This window comes from Eptatretus burgeri, chromosome 13 (assembly GCF_056783735.1).
Source record: "Eptatretus burgeri isolate ZD-2024b chromosome 13, Ebu_testis_v1, whole genome shotgun sequence".
Classification (NCBI taxonomy): Eukaryota; Metazoa; Chordata; class Myxini; order Myxiniformes; family Myxinidae; genus Eptatretus; species Eptatretus burgeri.
In genome coordinates, this window is record NC_140973.1 from 79,123,605 (window position 1) to 79,142,583 (window position 18,979).

The 18,979-nt window shown below is 42.5% G+C and overlaps 1 long non-coding RNA gene across 5 annotated transcripts in view; it reads right to left on the reverse strand.

Moving 5' to 3' along the window:
• Positions 1–11,402: 11,402 nt before the first annotated feature.
• LOC147014880 (uncharacterized) overlaps positions 11,403–18,979 on the reverse strand; it is a 54,959-nt gene continuing 47,382 nt past the window's right edge. For 2 of the 5 annotated variants that reach the window (XR_015050932.1, XR_015050934.1), the window contains exons 2-3: positions 17,284–18,937; positions 11,403–16,495 (exon numbers count right to left, since the gene is read on the reverse strand). This is a non-coding gene — a long non-coding RNA (uncharacterized LOC147014880). The remainder of the gene's footprint in view (positions 16,496–17,283; positions 18,938–18,979) is intronic. The other 3 variants (XR_015050935.1, XR_015050933.1, XR_015050936.1) reach the window with 3 other exon arrangements.

Here is an 18,979-nt window from a genome sequence, read left to right on the forward strand (position 1 = left end):
AAATTGTTACCTGCAGGCGACAAACAGACAGACAAACAGACAATAACAAGAAGATGACGTCGTGCAAAGCATGATACTTGCAAAATCCATGAAACAAATTTGACCTCAAAATAATTGGTGGTTGAATTCAATGACCAAATATGCAACTCCTCTTCAAATTTCAAGTGAATCGGTTGAAAATTAACAATTTTAGAATTTGGCCTATGTTGACCTTTTGGCCTTTGTGGACCTACAAAATAATTGGTGGTTGAATTCAGTGACCTGAAATATATATGTCCTCTTCAAATTTCAAGACAATCGGTTGAAAAATGAGGATTTTAGAAATACCACCTAACTTGTTGACCTTTGGTCTATATTGACCTCAAAAATAATTGGCTAGTCAAATTCAGTGACCTGAACTGTAAATCCTCTTGAAATTTCAAGTCAATCGGATGAAAATTGACAATTTTAGAAATTCGGCCTATGTTGACCTTTTGGTCAATGTGGACCTCAAAAATAATTGGTGGTTCAATTCAGTGACATGAAATATAAATCCTCTTCAAATTTCAAGTCAATCGGATGAAATTTGAGGATTTTAGAAATCTCACTGAAGTTGTTGACCTTTGGCCGATGTTGACCTTTTGACATCAAAAACAATAGGCTTCTTTCTTATGACAAACTTTACCATGTGGTGAAGTTTCGTGAAGATTGGTTGAAAATTGTGACCTGTAGGTGATAAACAGACAGATAAACAGACAAAAAGACAGACAGACAGACAGACAGACAGACAGACAGACAGACAGAATAACAAAATCGACTAACCAATAAATATAGTTGAAAAATCTTCAATTTTGCAAGTAACAGACAGACAGAGAGGGGTGAAAACATCACCTCCTTCACCTTCGGTGGCAGAGGTAATAATATTTCATCAAAGTTTTGATAGATGTGTATATTTACCACAAGCCTGGTGTTGGCTCAGTGGTTCGGGTGGTGGCTTTGGATCCTAGGGTCCTGAGTTCAAGCCTCGTTGCCCACTGAATTACTTCACCAGGGGGTTGACTCAGCCTGCCATCCTTCCGAGGTCGGCAAAATGAGTACCAGCTTGCCGGGGATAATCAAGTCATTCGAATATCCTGCGTGGGAGTGGCGACCCGTCCAGGATTGTGCCCAATAGCCAAGGAAACTGCTTCGGCAGCACTGACGCTCTGGACAGAGTATGGTTCCAATGGATGGATGGATATTTACCACTGGATGGGGCCAAAAACGATATATAACACAATATCTGAAAAAGTTGTGGACACGTTATGACAAAACTTCATGGATGAGTTGGTAAGGTCACAAGAACAAGCCGATTCGATTTTGGTTCAGATCCAGCCTATCAGTGGTATCCAAAATATAAACTGTTCAGCCTAAGACTCATTAGTATCCTGAGATATTTTAGATCCGAAGGGCTCTATTAGAACCCTTAGTCCTCGAGGACCCTGTATACCCCGTTGGACCTTCTATCTGAGGGCCTTCAACAATAACACTTGAGGGTCACCAGTCGTAATCAAAAGGCACCCACATCGGTACCAAGCTAAGAGGGCGCAAAATAGAATTATTTAATTCATTTTCTCTTTCTTCTTTTTCAGGTTCTGCTCATCTTGGTTCGCAGCATAGGAAGAAGTCCCACAGGGAATAGAAAAAAGTCCCACACTGAATAGAAAAAGTCCCACGTGGAATAGAAAAAAAGTCCCACACGGAATAGAAAAAGTCCCACAGGGAATAGCAAAAAGTCCCACACGGAATAGAAAAAGTCCCACGTGGAATAGAAAAAAGTCCCACATGGAATAGAAAAAGTCCCATATGGAATATAAAAAAGTCTCACATGGAAGAGAAAAAGTCCCATGTGGAATAAAAAAGTCGCACATGGAATAGAAAAAAGTCCCACGTGGAATAGAAAAAAGTCCCACATGGAATAGGAAAAGTCCCATATGGAATATAAAAAAGTCTCACATGGAAGAGAAAAAGTCCCATGTGGAATAAAAAAGTCGCACATGGAATAGAAAAAAGTCCCACGTGGAAGAGAAAAAGTCCCACGTGGAATAAAAAAAAGTCCCACGTGGAATAGAAAAAAGTCCCACATGGAATAGAAAAAGTCCCATGTGGAATAGAAAAAAGTCCCACATGGAATAGAAAAAAGTCCCACATGGAATAGAAAAAAGTCGCACATGGAATAGAAAAAAGTCCCACGTGGAATAGAAAAAGTCCCATGTAGAATAAAAAAGTCCCACGTGGAATAGAAAAAAGTCCCACATGGAATAGAAAAAGTCCCACGTGAAATAGAAAAAAAGTCCCACACGGAATAGAAAAAGTCTGACATGGAATAGAAAAAAGTCCCACATGGAATAGAAAAAAGTCCAACGGGGAATAGAAAAAGTCCCATATGGATAGAAAAAAGTCCCACATGGAATAGAAAAAGTCCCACATGGAATAGAAAAAGTCCCACGTGAAATAGAAAAAAGTCCCACATGGAATAGAAAAAGTCCCACGTGAAATAGAAAAAAGTCCCACATGGAATAGAAAAAGTCCCATGTGGAATAGAAAAAGTCCCACATGGAATAGAAAAAGTCCCACGTGAAATAGAAAAAAGTCCCACATGGAATAGAAAAAGTCCCATGTGGAATAGAAAAAGTCCCACGTGGAATAGAAAAAAGTCCAACGTGGAATAGAAAAAAGTCCTACATGGAATAGAAAAGGTCCCACGTGAAATAGAAAAAAGTCTCACATGGAATAGAAAAAGTCCCACATGGAATAGAAAAAGTCCCACATGGAATAGAAAAAGTCCCACATGGAATAGAAAAAGTCCCATATGAAAGAGAGACAAGACCCACGTGGAAGAGACAAGTCCCACGTGTCAAAGACAAGTCCCACCTGGAAGAGAGAGAGAGAGACGTCCCATGTGGTAAAGACACAAGTCCCAAGTGGAAGAGAGACAGGTCCCACACGGCAAAGAGAAAATGGTGTCCACGACAACAATTTCACCCCCATTATAATGTAATGGTATATTTTTGTGATTTTGTTTTTGCCAAACTGCAGGAACTTTTCAAGATATCAGATTTAACTCAAACAGAAGACCAAATACTGCATTAGAGTCACCAGAAGGAACCCGAAGAAGTAAAGAGCAAAGTTGGAGTCATCAGGAGGAACCTGGATAAGATTTAGGTTTCTGCCACTACTCCACCACCCTCAAACCCATCCAGGTAGAGCTAAGTGAGCCTCACAGCAAACGTTTTGCAATACATAATTCACTTCTCCTCAGACAGATAGATAAAGAAAGAGAGAAATAAAGAGTAAAAGAGATAAAAGAAAAAATATATGCAAGAATTCGAATGAATAAAGAGAATTGTGAAAAAATTCCAGACCCTTTCCCCACTCCCAGAATCTCCGCACTCCCATCATCTCAAAATGAAAGTACAGGTAAGTGGACGAAAAAATGAAAACACCTGGATAAATGAGGGACACCAAGTATATTGAAAGCAATGGCTTCACACAGTGTGGCCCATGTGTTAATTAAGCAAATAATATCCCAGCATGCTTAGGGTCATTTATAAAAATGCTGCACATGCCTGGTTGCCTATAATTGGGGCAACATGGCTGCAAGAGGAGACCTCAGTGACTTGGAAAGAGGGGTGATTGTTGGGGCACATTTGTCAGGAACTTCAGTGACAAAGACGGCTTAACTTGATGTTTCATGAGCAACAGTGTCTAAGGTGATGTCGGCATGGAACTCCGAGGGAAAGACATCATCAGCAAAGGGCAACAGTGTGTGGAAGCACATACTCCAGGATCGTGATGTCCATGCATAAATTTGAAATGCAAGGCAAATCAGGCGAGCAACTGCATATCAATTGACTGTAAATTTCAACCTGGGGTGTGAGCATCCAGTTCAATCAACAAGGACAAATGTGTCCAAGAGCCACGTCATAAAGGTTTTGTCTTCAGCAGAAGAAGAACAAGAAGAACAACGCGGAGCTCTCTTAGAGTCAGCGTTCGCAACGCGACGCGGCTAAAAATGTTCTGCCAAGAACTCCACAGAGCGGGTTACCGTAGTGGGGTCGCAGTGCATAAACCACTCATCACACCTGGCAATGCATGTTTGCGAGTCCAGTGGTGCAAAGAGCACAGGTAATGGACCATTGAGCGGTGGAGAAATGTGTTACGGTCAGATGAATCATCCTTCACCGTGTTCTCAAAGAAGGGACGAGTGCATGGGTGGTGCCAAATACAGGATTCATAAACAAACTGTATTCCACATGTGGATGGACATGTAATTCACATGTTATGTGAATTAAATAAACATACATGGCAAATTGGAGGCAACAAAGAGTGGGTTGATAGGAATCGAAAGCGGGTTTTATTTTATTTATTTATTTTTCCTATAACTTAGTGTTTGTGAGGGGGGGGATATAAGTACTTCAAGTTACATTTTACATTGCGCGGATGTTCCGCAGGTTCCTGATAGTATGTACCAAAATAGAAGAACATGTGAAAACCAAAACATTTAAAAACGTTATTATCAACCATGACATTAAAACATTCTTACGTGCCCAACTTTAATACATTAATCTTCTGTGAATCCCAACAAATCTACGGAAAGATTAGAACACTCTCAGGCCGTGGGCCAAAATCTGTAGCGCCTTAACCCATGGCAATGGGAATGCATGCGGAAACCTCGTCTCGATTATCATCGAAAGTGTTAGCACCGCAAGGTAAGCACCGAAAGTGCCCAATAACTTGTCAAATTTTTGACTTAGGGTACTCAACCTCTTACAGGTGAGTTTTAATGCCAGTCAAATCAGTAATTGTGAAGAAATCCAACCAGAAGTCACTGGTTGAACTGACAGTCAGGTATGCCTTTCTGCTAGTACTACCTGTTAATATTTGTAATGATTATTTTTCATCTAATTGTGAATTTTAGATGTTGAGAGCTGATGCCTAGAGATCAAATATGTTAACCAATGATGTGTTTCATCATCTTGAACAACAGATATTCATTTAGTATACAGTACATATCCTCAATGTTGCAGGTTCACTGACAAAAATAAATTAACTGGAGCAGAGAAGCATTTTTCAAAGGTGGCACCACTACCTGATTGTGCATCGACACTCTCTCTGAGTGATGATGAGTGTCAGACAGTATCTCCAAAGAAGCCGTGGTCTCCCTTCCCACCATCCAAGCCGGCTACCCAGAGAAGTGTTCATGTCCTCCCTGTTGAATGCATTATTTGCAAGATGGACAAGTCCATTCATCGGAAACATTACAAACTAGGACACTCGGTAGAGCGCATACCTCTGCCACGTAATGCCTGATCCATGAGAACATATCGGGCCCAATCAAGACATTTCTCAAATACCAGGCTATGTATGTATTGTTTTTGCACCAATCTCTCAATGATGGAGAACCCCTTTGAAATTAAATTTGGGTCGACTTATTGTGATAAGGATGATTTGATGATCATATTATCCAGAAATGAAAAACAATCTTGTAATCATCTTTCCACAGATGCCCTTTCTTGCCCACAATATGGCTGATTAGTACATCTTCGATTTTCAGGTGGCTTGCTACTCAAAGCAGCGTAGATTCTTCATGATGTAAACTTCTCATGCAAGTTCGAGGGAAGGACATGGTGGCGATAAAAAATCCATTGCTGTTTCAAAGATGTTTTCAGGTTCTGTTTCAGGTTTCATTGAATTCAACTACCAATATGTATAGAAGACGAGAAAATCAGTACAGTCATGAGGCCGAAGTTAGCCAAAGAAAGTAGCAAATGTCTGTATGGGAAAGTGTTTGACAATTTCTGTCAGACAGTCATCGAAGGGAGATCCTCCACGTGAACAAACTCAGGGATATCTTCAATGAGATGGTGCAATCAATAAATGTACCCCCATGAAGCAAGCAACTTGTGGTCAGTGTACCTCAAGGAGAAACCGTGTCATCCTCATCCTCATCTTCAGTTCATCAAGGCCACCAGAACAAATATGTGTGAGATTGTGTTTTTCCTACCTTCCCAAGGAGGTTGGTGGCAGGATTTGCACTCTGGCCACCACAAAACACTTCACTCCGCAAAACACACTGTAATGTGTGTCGGGGTGGTGCCGAGGTGTTGTCCACCAGATGGCAGTCTCCCCGGGTTAACATGAGGCGGTCCCTTGAGGTGGGTACCTGGAATGTCCTATCCCGGAGAGATGGGAATGGCTGAGAATCTGAGGCTCCTGGAGTACCAGCAGAAAGTGGACACAGCGATGTGCTGTGAAAAGTGCCTGGTCCTATTGTATGTATGTACGTATGCATGTGGTGTATTGGGTGGTCGCTAGAGTACCCTTATTCTCAGTTTTTCCGTCTGTCTGTATGTTTGTTTGTATGTAATTGACAGCTCTGGAGGCCAGAGGAGTCAACCGATTTTGATGAAACTTGACAGGTAGGTTCATACCAGGATCTAGTTGTATGCTTTTGGGCACCGTTGCTATGGACGCCACCGTTGCCGAGCAACGGGACTTTGAAATTTTTGAAAAAAATCCCAAAAATATATTTTTTTCGAAAATCAAAAATCGGCTTCTGCGCTTTTATGTGCACTATAATCAACCTCTTTGTCAAAAAATTTCAGCCCGATCCGTCAAAAACTGTGTGACTAGTATGCAATTATGTAGCGACCACCCATGTCGCCTACCGGCTTGCAAGACACTGCATCAACGGTGCTAAACTTCCGGAAGTTTTGTTATACGACCTTTAAAATTAGTACTTTATTTCAATTGCATTATGTACTCGAACACTCCGTCTGGTAAGGTGTTCCATGAAGTATCTGGTTGATACATTGATTGAGTTTAGATTAGTAACTATTTTCTGAAATCCGTTACCAAAGAGATAACGATTCTTTGTCTGGTCTATGTTCATTTCCAGATACGATGATAAAAGCAGGACAGTACAAGTCATGCCTCATCATGGCCAAGGTTCTCTGCCTCGGCAGGATTGTTCATGTCTGAATAATGTTGTTTTCCACGTTGGTAAGACCGGTGCTTGACCATGCTGAGGTGACTGGAGATTCCTCATAACCTGGGTGGTATCGTGACAGTGGCCGGAAACATTTCCACGCAGTCTTCACCCGAGAGATGGCAATCGGCAAAGGATCACTGTTATGAGTGCCATCTTCAGGCTCCGATCACGTCCCTCACAAGCAGGTGAGCGGTGAACCCACTTGTTCTGAAGATGTATCATAAATATCATCTTGCATTCCAGAATGGGATTCGCAGAAGATTCACAATTTTAATTCCTTTGTAAGTTGGTGCTGGAGAAATCACCTTGCCCCTAATGTAGGGAAAACAAAGGAAGTAGTTGTACATTTTAGGAAGAACAGGGAAAATGATCTAGAGTTGTCTATTTTGACCGAAAAATATTGAGATTGTTTAAGAATACAAATATTGTTGTGTCGACGGGTTGGACTAATGTCTCACTTTTGATAGTCTAGTCTAGACTCTAGAGTCTAGAGTGATCATACAAATCTCCGAATTCAAACAACGATCTTTTCATAATTACTTCCGCTACCTATGGTTGATGGAGGTGATGTTTTCACCCCTGTTTGCTTGTCGGTCTGTCTGTTTATCTGACTTTGAGCAGGATAGCTCAAAACACTTATGGACAGATTCGCATGAAACTTGGTGGACAAGTTTGGTGCATGACATGAACAAATTGATGAGATTTTGGTGAAGATCCAAATCCAGATCTGGATACTGGAATTTTTAAACGTGATTCTTTACGGTTGAGATAGGGCCAAAAATGATATACAGTATTGCACAAGATTTCAAAAAGTTGTGGATGCGTTATTAAAAATAAAACTTGGTGGATGAGTTGTGTATGTGACAAGAACAAGCCGATTAAATTTCGGTAAAGGTCAAGATGTATATCCGGCCAATCAGTGGGCGACAAAACGCAAACTGTTCAACCTGGCAGAGGTGTGGCTCTACCGAGGGCCGTTCTAGTAATTTATTGCTTCAAGAAGTACAATATGACTATATTTCCTTTTGTGTGCTCTTCACATGTCCTTGTAAAGGGTTTCTGCTGTCTTCGAATAATAAATGTTACCATTGGAACTGCCAAGGTCCTGCTTCTTCCTCCTCAATCCAAGAAACCTTTTAAAAGAGGAACGTTTGCAATTAAACAAACAATTTGTTTCCAAGTAAAAAAAAAACTTTTTATATGCATGGTCCAGGCTCTTATGAGACAGTTGAAGTCACCACATATAAGGAAGAGAGAGAGAGAGAGTTTGGATGAGAAGATAGAAGTTGGTCCATGTTTTCTGATAGTGAGGTGTAGATGGAGTCATCACTGTTCGGTGGACGGTACAGTACATATATAAACATGAGGTGGGAGTGGAGGAGAAGCAGTAGCCAGAGGTATTCCTGGGAGTGTGGGGGAGTGAGGGCAGTGCATGGAGAGTGAGGAATAGAGTGTTTGATGAAGAGAGCAACTCCTCCACCAGGACGAGGCTCAGGTCTGTCATACCGGAGGAGGGAGTAACCGGGGAGAGATACTTGGGAGTCAGAGATGTCTTGAGGGAGGAAAGTTTCTGTTAGGCAGATCATGTCTGGTTTGTTAGTGGCAACTTGTGTGGAAAGATCTTACAGGTTTGAGCGAAGGTCCCGGATGGTTGAGGTCCACACCGTTAAGGAAGAGGGAGGGGAGGAGGCTTTGGGTGTCAGGCAGGGGAGGGGAGGGGGAGGGTAGGACAAGGGAAGAGGGGGGGGAGGTAAAGAGAGTTGTTGAAAGAGTGTGAGGGATTGTAGAAGAGCTAGTGGAGAGGGCCGGACGAGGAGATGAAAAGGCTCTGTGGTGCTGGGTTAATGCCCAATGTTGTATTGTGGTGCTCTCTTGATCCCATGCCCAATGCCGTATTGCCATACAAAGAAGTCCGGATAAGACCGAGTACCATGCCAGCAATCACGCAACCAATCTTAATTAGTTGGCTAAGCTACCAGTTGCTACCAGTTGCTAAAATTATCACATTTCCAATGCTACCAGTGGTATTATTGTACAAAAGGAGAAACTAATTAGCATAAAGTGTTACGGATGGAGCAACTCGTCTTCTATACATATTGTGATGGATGTCATCTCCGGATAACTCCAAAAGGAGGACGTGTCTGAAAAGATCATGAATATCATTCGGCCTAGAACTTCTCCCTTGATCCCACGCCCAATGCCGTATTGCCATACAAAGAAGACTGGATATGACTGAGTACCGTGCCGGCAATCACACAACCAGTTGTGATTATTTGGCCGAGCGAGACCAATGTTTAAGTAACTGCTTAAAGCACTTTATTAAGCCCATTTCGACCTTGGTTAACGAACCCTCAGTTGCCTTCAGTCGCCATCAGAACAGACCGAAGTCAAGACATGAGTTTCTTGAGATCAGGCTTTTATTGAACAAATCAGGCATGTATTTACAGAACAATGGGTCAATCAAATCAATGACAGTGCCTATAGAAAGTCTACACCTCCTTTCAAAATTTTCACCTTTTGTTGCCTTATAGGCTTGAACTAAATTGCAATGAACCAGCCTTTTCCCACCGTTATTTACACATCGTAACCCACAACTTCCAAGTGAAAAACAAATTCTACAAATTTCGGAAACTTAATTAAAAATACAAAACTAGAATATCTTGGTTGGATAAGTGTCCTCCCCTCTAATAATAGCAAATGTAAATTAGTTCTGGTGTAACCAATCACCTTCAAAAATCACAAACCAAGTTAATTGGGCTCCACCTGTGTTAAATTGAAGTGATGCTGATGGTTTCAGAATAAAATCAGCTGTTCTTGTTGGTTTCCTCTGCTGGGTAGTGCATTTCACAGCAACGACTCAACCATGAGAACTAAGGATTTTTATAAAGACCTCCGCGATAAAGTTTTGGAAAGGCACAGATCAGGGGATGGGTATAAAAATATTTCAAAGGCCTTGAATATCACTTGGAGCAGAATCAAGACAATCATTAGGAAGTGGAAGGTGAATGGTACCACCATGACCTTGCCTATATCAGGCCATCCCTCCAAACTGGATGACCAAGCAAGGAGGAGACTGATGAGAGAGAATCCACCAAGAGGCCAATGGTAACTTTGAAAGAGCTACACGCCTTCATGGCAAAGACTGGTCACTGTGTGCATGTGACAACAATATCCCAAGCACTCCACCGGTCTGGCCTGTACGGTAGGGTGGCAAGAAGGAAGCCATTACTTTAAAAAATCCCACCTTAAATGCCGTTTGAAATATGTAAAAAACCACTCTGGAGATTCTGAAACCATGTGGCAAAAGGTTTTGTGGTCTGACGAAACCAAGATGGAACTTTTTGGCTGAAATGCAAAATGTTACGTTTGGTGCAAACTCAACACAGTACAACGTCCAGAGAATACAATCCCTACTGTGAAGCATGGTTGTGGCAGCATCATGTTTTGGGGATGTTTCTCATCAGCAGGGACTGGGACACTTATCAGAATAGAAGGGAAAATGGATGGAGCAAAATGCAGAAAAATCCGAGAGGAAAACCTGCTGCTCTCTGCAAGAAAGCTGAAATTGGGATGGAAGTTCACCTTTTAGAATGACAATGACCCGAAGCACAAAGCCAAAGCTACACTCGAGTGGCAAAGGACCAAAAAGATAAATCACCTTGAGTGTCCCAGTCAGAGCCGCGATCTAAATCCAATCGAAAATCTCTGGAATGACTTGAAGATTGCTGTCAATCAACTCTTCTCACGCAACTTGTCTGAGCTTGAACAGCTTTGCACAGAAGAATAGGTAAATATTGCCCAATCAAGGTGTGCAAAGTTGGTAGAGACCTGTCTCAACAGACTCACAACTGTAATTGCTGTCAAAGTTGCTTCCAGAAAGTACTAACTCAGGGGGGTGGACACTTATCCCACCAAGATATTCTAGTTTTGTATTTTTCATTAATTTTCTGAAATTTGTAGAATTTGTTTTTCACTTGGAAGTTGTGGGTTACGATGTTTAAATAACGGTGGGAAAAGTCTGATTTAAAGCACCGCGTCGACAATTCAGTCGTGACCCTCCTGGAACTACTGCCAGGAGCCAGTCACGGGTGGGGGTTTAACCTCACCACAACTCAGTCCGCATTCTACCCGCGCGAAATAGGGTGAATCTCCGAATGTCGATATACCTAAATACCCACGCGGGTAACCTACCGAGGGGTTGCACCACGCCGCCGGTCGGCTTAGGACACGAACCACTTAAGCGGTTCGTTCCGTGCTACAGGGATAACTGAGCGGTGTTATCGCCGACCTCGACGGTTCAGATTATTTATCGGGTGTCCAAAACCCACTACTCATTCCACGATGCAAGATGGCATTTCAATGGGGTGAAAGGAGGACACGACGAACGGGATACATTGCACACAAGGACATTTATTCCAGCAACACGTATACAGTCATGCAATATACAAGCGACAAATAGAAGCCAAGCAATACCACCGACTACAATTATTATTTACAAACGCAGTCACTTACACAGGTTACTTAACAGGACACGGCACCACAGCATGCATCCAAAAACAACAGGAAAACCCTCCCCATAGGCAGGGAGGTAGACGGGGTTTGTAAACCTTTATGGTCGTGGGCCGTGGATGACCGAAAAGGCCCGCAAGACCGTGCTGGTTACCTGCCCCCTCAAGGTGTGACGGTGGGCAGGTCGCGACGCCTTGTTCCCACGGCAGCTAGCATAGCCGCGCCTGCTCTCGGGCCTTTGCGATGATGTGGTCGGTGAGTTCTCTCCGGAGTCCCTCGCCAGATGCGCATATTCGCACCACACAGCCGGCAGGGCTGCGCCGCCCGTCTGCGTCTCCGAGGCGTTGCCCGGACTCGCCACCGGCACGCGCCTTCACCGACAGGTCGCCCAACGCCAAGACGAGAGAGCCCGACCTCGACCACCAAGAGAGAGCTCGAAGATGAAGCGAGAGGATGACGTCCACCAAGAGAGTGAGTAGAATCCAACACGACCCCGACAGTGAGAGGATGACGTCGACGACCCAGACAAAGAGAGACGTCGACGACCCAGACAGAGAGAATGAGCCTCGCGCGCGGTCCGCCTTATATAGCGCGGGGCTCCGCCCTTCGCTCCTCCCCGTTTTCGGCTCCATCTTTTTCCCGAAAAGGGGCGTTCCTCATTCCGACCACGTCACCCCACGCGTCCACCAATCGGGGGCGAGCCACCACACCCCGCCTCCATCACACTCCTCGGAGAAACAGGCGGGAAAAATCCGCGCGCCCATCGGAACTCCTCTGGTTTCCTTTTGCGTTTGACGCTTTTCAACGCGGCTTGTTGTTTGCGTGGAGGTTTGTTCAAAATAACAATAGAACAAGAAAAACGGCTATCTCAAAGAGTCGCAGCCCGGTGAACATGAAGAATTCCCTTTAAACAATGGTGGGGACCTATCTGAACACTCACCGGCATAGCTAATCTAAGGAACCTTTATGGTGTATTGCGAATTTCCACAGCCGTAACAATATCGTTGCAAATGTTACAGTCCATATTTTAAGTATTGCCTTTTTATCTCGCCTGTTCAAAGAACAGAGAGCTATAGCGATACCCCCGGCGTGAACGAGAAAATGTTAAAGTTTTTGGTGCAAGTTATTTAGAAGCTTGCCATTCATTTAATATGTGAACTAGGATACTGATATTTGGCATGGAGGTTCCTTTGGGGTATATTATTGATGTAGTGAAGTTGAAATTAAAAAACACTTGTATATTTTTAAAAATTTTGACCTGTTTTTAACATAACTTTTTTGTAGCACATCAATGTTAAAGTTTTTGGTGCAAGTTATTTCGAAGCTTGCCATTCATTTAATATGTGTACTAGGATGCTGATATTTGGCATGGAGGTTCCTTTGGGGTATATTATTGATGCAGTGAAGTTGAAATTAAAAAATAATTTCAAATTTTAAAAAAATTTGAACTTAACTTTTTTGTAGCACATCAACGTTAAAGTTTTTGGTGCAAGTTATTTCGAAGCTTGCCATTCATTTAATATGTGTACGAGGATGCTGATATTTGGCATGGAGGTTCCTTTGGGGTATATTATTGATGCAGTGAAGTTGAAATTAAAAAATAATTTCACATTTTAAAAAATTTTGACCTGTTTTGAACAACTTTTTCGTAGCACATCAACGTAAAAGTTTTTGGTGCAAGCTATTTAGAAGCTTGCCATTCATTTAATATGTGTACTAGGATGCTGATATTTGGCATGGAGGTTCCTTTTGGGTATCCTATTGAAGTAGTGAAGTTGAAATTAAAAAAGAAATTCAAACTTTTAAAATTTTTGACCTGTTTTGAACTTAACTTCTTTGTAGCTCATCAACATTAAACTTTTTTCCTTTCTAATGTTTATATATACCACACTATTTTTTACTGATTACAATATACAAATACATGTATTGCTTTAAAATTATTTGGATCAGACTTCACTGCAATGATTTATAAAAAATATTATTAGACTAGTCTTTTAAAAACGATAAATGTATAAACAGGCGAGCATTGGGTGGCTTTGACACCAACTCTCTGGTTACCTATGCAGTTAGATCTCTGCATCAGGCACCCTGGTTATAACAAACATTCAGAACATATTTTAGTAAATGCATAGTTTCCCTGTATTCATGATCCACATTGCTGGAAAAGCCGTAGAGAAGAAGATTGCTTTGTCCCGGCAAGATGAATGCAGACCTACATTCGAAAGCCGTTGATATATCGATGAGATTGCCAAAATTAATCCAAAACTTCAAAAGGAAAACGAGTCATCATTTTATTATTCCCTGTGCCACTGAGGTGAAAAGACATCTCCTGTCATCGCACCACGTCCTGGCACCAGTCTTAATAACATGGAAAACAACTTGATTCAGCCAATGACCAATCGTGCCGAGACAGGGAACTCCGTACAATAAACCCACTCCATGTGGCAATTGAATACTTCTTATATTAAAGCACTCAATCCACCTCCGTGAACCATTTCAGGAATCCTTTACAAAACAGCCGTCACATAAAATAATATAAACTTCAACATAAAAACATGCATCATCAAAACAACTTTACATTTACTGTACGGTACGGTACTGTACGGTAGAGTCATTGAAAATAGCAAATGAATAATTCGAACTCAGCAGATCTCGAATAGCAACACCTTCTTTAAACGAATCCAGAGAACGAGTCATTGTATTGCCTCATAGCACAAAGCAAGAACGAATTTCTAAATATGGAAGCCGAATTCTTATTGACCAATGAAAAAGTATACAAGGATGGAGAGGGTGATTTACATCATCAATAATGATCTGAAATTTCCGATATATAGCATCTCCACGTCAATTTCAGAATATTTAACATCCTTGCCAATCACCTTACTGGCTGTCCTCACTATTCTCTTCTGTCATATTGAGATAGTCCATTGTACTATAATATACTACAAAATGTTACAACAGATTGAATTACAGCATGATAAAATAAAACCAAAATATTAATGTTTAATGTAATGCTGTTATGTGAGCCAATTTCCAAGCAGAGCGAAGATGACCTATGTTAAATGACAGGGTGAAAAGGGCAGAGAGAGGAAGCGCAAGAGCAGCAGAGCAGGTTTTTAGGACATGTGAGCTGTTACCATCCGGTCCAGTTGCAGAGTCAGAGTCGAGGGTTGCCAGAAACTTTTCCACCTTTTCAGGTGAAAAAAGACAATTCAGGAGCAATTGGTATGACTGGGAAGAATGGGTACAGAGAGGGAGGGTTAGAGACATGATTTTGAAGCAAACACAGAATTGAAGCATCCAGCCTTCTCATGAGCAGAGTACATGAGGGTGCCATTTGAAGAGAGGATAGGGATGAAAGGGGAGCATACAGGAAAGACCGACTTGACAAGGCAACACCAGGTTTTAGAGGAGGGAGACAAGTTTGAATGCTCATTTGTGAGATTGGACAGATGTAGTTTTCTGGCTGTCCTGGGGGTAGATACACACTTGTTGCGGGCTTTGTGGAATGATCTGAGGTTGCCTTCAGTCGGATTTGCCTTCCAGGAGGAGAATGTAAGTTGTTTTAAAGCAACAGCCTCACCATAGGATTCAGAGTACCAAGAGTGGGAGGATGGGCAAGCTAATTAAAGACGAGATGGGATGAATTTGTGCAAAAGAGAGAGAGAGCAGGTTTGTGTGGAAGAATTTCCAGGCTGAGTTAATATCAGTGGCGGTGGAAAGAGGAGACCAGCCAGGAAGTGTGAAAAAAACAAAAACAAAGAAAAAATCATGAATACATGAAGTGTGAATGTCGAAACAGGTCACACTTTATGACCTGTGGATACGCGGGGTCCACAAATAGTGCGACTGTGCTTAGCGGGGAACGACAGTATATCATGATATTTCAAAAAGTTGTGGACAGATTATGACAAAACTTAGTGGATGAGTTAGTTAGGTGACAAGAACAAGGCAATTAGATTTTGGTTGAGGTATGGATGCATATCCGACCTATCAGTGGGATACAAAACATAAACCGTTCAGCCTGGCGGAGGTATCCACTCTACCGAGTGCTGTTCTAGATTGCTTTGGATTGCTTCCTTTTGATTCCTTCCCCCGGTCATGTATCTTAATGTTTGCTCGACCAAGTTAGATCAAGACACGTGATACCTATCGGCGCAATGCTGGGCTGATTTAGGACGCGGCATTTAGATGTGGATCTGACAGGGAAGTCTTCTAAATGGTCGACCATTGCGGTCACTTTGATGCGACCCGCTGGATTTGAACCACGGCTCCTGGGACGAGTCTGATGGCTGTAACAATATTATATAGTTATATATTTTGTTGCCAATTATATCTACATATGCATTGAAAACAAATGAATAAAATGTTGCCGTGTCACGGACTTATGTGAGTATCTCGTTCCAAGAACATTTTGAATACCTTTCCTAAAATTAAGACAGAGTATTAATATGGTGAGTCAGAGGGGTGGTATTTCATATCTCAAACATGGTGTACTACTCAGTGCAGTGTAAAAACACATTGACATTTTAATGTTGTCGATTAGGCCAAATAAAAGAAAATAACAGTTGATCATCCCCGCCCGCTTCCTTTTTTCTAAATTATTATTTGTTATTTTGTCAAACATCATGAGAAAAAAATAATAATAATAAATAAATAAATGAATCGCACCGTGTCGGAAGGAAGATGTGCAGTGAAGCGGCTGCACCGCTTAAAAAGTAGCCCCGTGGGGGGCTGACGGTTATTTCCCCAACAGGCTAAATAATAATAAACCCCAAACTACAAAATAACACAAAAAATGAAACAGCAACAAACTATAAACGAATGAAACACGGTGGGTTAGAAAGGTTTGCACCACTTAAAAATGCATATCTTCATGTACGACTCTTACATCATTCTTTGAATCGATCATTTTCCCCATGTCGATGCTGAGTTTTTATAACTTCATTCTTCTGAGACCTTGAGTAGCTTTTACTGAAAAACAACGTTGCATTTATATAGACGTTCCAGGGATATGTTCACAAACAATATTCTTTAGATACAGCTGCATGTGACAAGTGGAAAAAAAAATCTGACTCGGTAATTTAGAAAACACGTTAATATGGCAAACCGCTCGAAAATCGGGTGTTATTTCACAACCACTCGCTCAGGGTGACGGAGCACGAACCACTCGCTCAGGGTGACGGAGCACAAACCACTCGCTCAGGGTGACGGAGCACAAACCACTCACTCAGGGTGACGGAGCACAAACCACTTGCTCAGGGTGACGGAGCACAAACCACTCGCTCAGGGTGACGGAGAACAAACCACTCGCTCAGGGTGACGGAGCATGAACCATTCGCTCAGGGTGACAGAGCACAAACCACTCGCTCAGGGTGATGGAGCACAAACCACTCGCTCAGGGTGACGGAGCACAAACCACTCGCTCAGGGTGATGGAGCACGAACCACTCGCTCAGGGTGACGGAGCACGAACCACTCGCTCAGGGTGATGGAGCACAAACCACTCGCTCAGGGTGATGGAGCACAAACCACTCGCTCAGGGTGACGGAGCACAAACCACTCGCTCAGGGTGATGGAGCATGAACCATTCGCTCAGAGTGACAGAGCACAAACCACTCGCTCAGGGTGATGGAGCACAAACCACTCGCTCAGGGTGACGGAACACAAACCACTCGCTCAGGGTGACGGAGCACGAACCACTCGCTCAGGGTGACGGAGCACGAACCACTTGCTCAGGGTGATGGAGCACGAACCACTCACTCAGGGTGATGGAGCATGAACCACTTGCTCAGGGTGATGGAGCACGAACCACTTGCTCAGGGTGATGGAGCACGAACCACTTGCTCAGGGTGATGGAGCACGAACCACTTGCTCAGGGTGATGGAGCACAAACCACTTGCCCAGGGCGACAGAGCACAAACCATTCGCTCAGGGTAACGGTGCAGGAACCACTCACTCTGAATGATGTGGCATGGCAAAAGTGTCTGCAATGAGTGAACGATTCACTCAGAATGACGTCGCACTATACCACTATCGATAATAGGTGCTCGGCAAGTGGCTTAAGTACTCCAATTCAATGGTTGATAAGGAACGGTTGGCCAGGCTGTCGCTGCATACCATAAAGGATCCCTTTAACTTTAAAGGTGGGTTTCACCGCGTACGCAGCAGTTAATGAAATAAAATCAATCCATAAGTCCACCATTCTGCCTGCTCATCTGTGCACAAATAAATTATCATGAAGAAATCATTGAGGCTTGTTCCAATTCAAGGCATAGTCGAGCAGGCCAAAAAATATGGCGGCTTCAGACCCCAGCGAGGTTCTCCAGGAAACACCTTAAGACCAGAGAGAATGATGTAGCCGAGGATCGCCTGATGAAGGATACAATTAAATAAGGCCGTTAATTATCTTCATAAGGGGTGTTCTAATTAACCCAAACACCCAATTTTAACTTGTGCTCTTCCTTGGAATGACAACTCTGGGTTGTGAATAAGCATGTAAAGTTTCAGGCTGTTAGGTTTTATGGTTTTTGAGTTATGGAGGAGGCACACTGACACACACACACACACACACACACACACACACACACACACACACACACACACACACACACACACACACACACACACACACACACACACACACACTTATTAGTTTAGAACCGTGGATTGTATTTTTCATAAGCTTCATGAGTGTGTATATATGACATGTCAGGTATATGACCTATGTAATATTTGTTTAGGGGTAGAAAACTGACATATCTGGTACATGCCTCAACTATTTTTTTTTTTTGGGGGTGGGTGGAGGTTAAAAAAAAACTGGCATGTTAGGTATATGATTTGTTGGGTACAAAAAGCCGGCGGTGATTTTTAAAATAAATAAATAATAACAAATAAATAAAAAGGGCCTCCTCTTTCCTTTTTAAAACAATCCAGAAGATCCACTGGTATTTTTTCATTATTATTTGGCCTTATATCGCGGTACACTATCTGTTTTTGGAGGAGGGGTGAAAAAGGATGGGGGTCATCAAGGGATGTATGCGACAATACGTCAGGTGTCACAATTAAGGCATTTGATAGCACAACTTCAATGTTGAACGTTTCTATATCATAGTGCCTGGGACACTATCTTCATACTAACATTCCTTCATTTAGCTATTCCAAAAGGCTTTCATTCATTTCCGGAATGATCCGAGAAAAAAAAGACCTGGAGAAAAGCGCTTCGATCCCCAGCAGCTGCAAAGGCTGAGGGAGGATGTTGTGCAGTTACTTCCTCGATTCGTGGTGGATCGACCTGGAGCAAGAGCCATATGGCAGGCGAGATGGGGGTAAGCTCTTCCTTGAGTTTACTTCCCTCCCCGAAGGTCCAGTCCCTCTCCGGCTCATGAATGTTGTTCTTTTTCACTTCTTACAACACCTGCAAATACAATAATCAGACATATATATATATATATATATA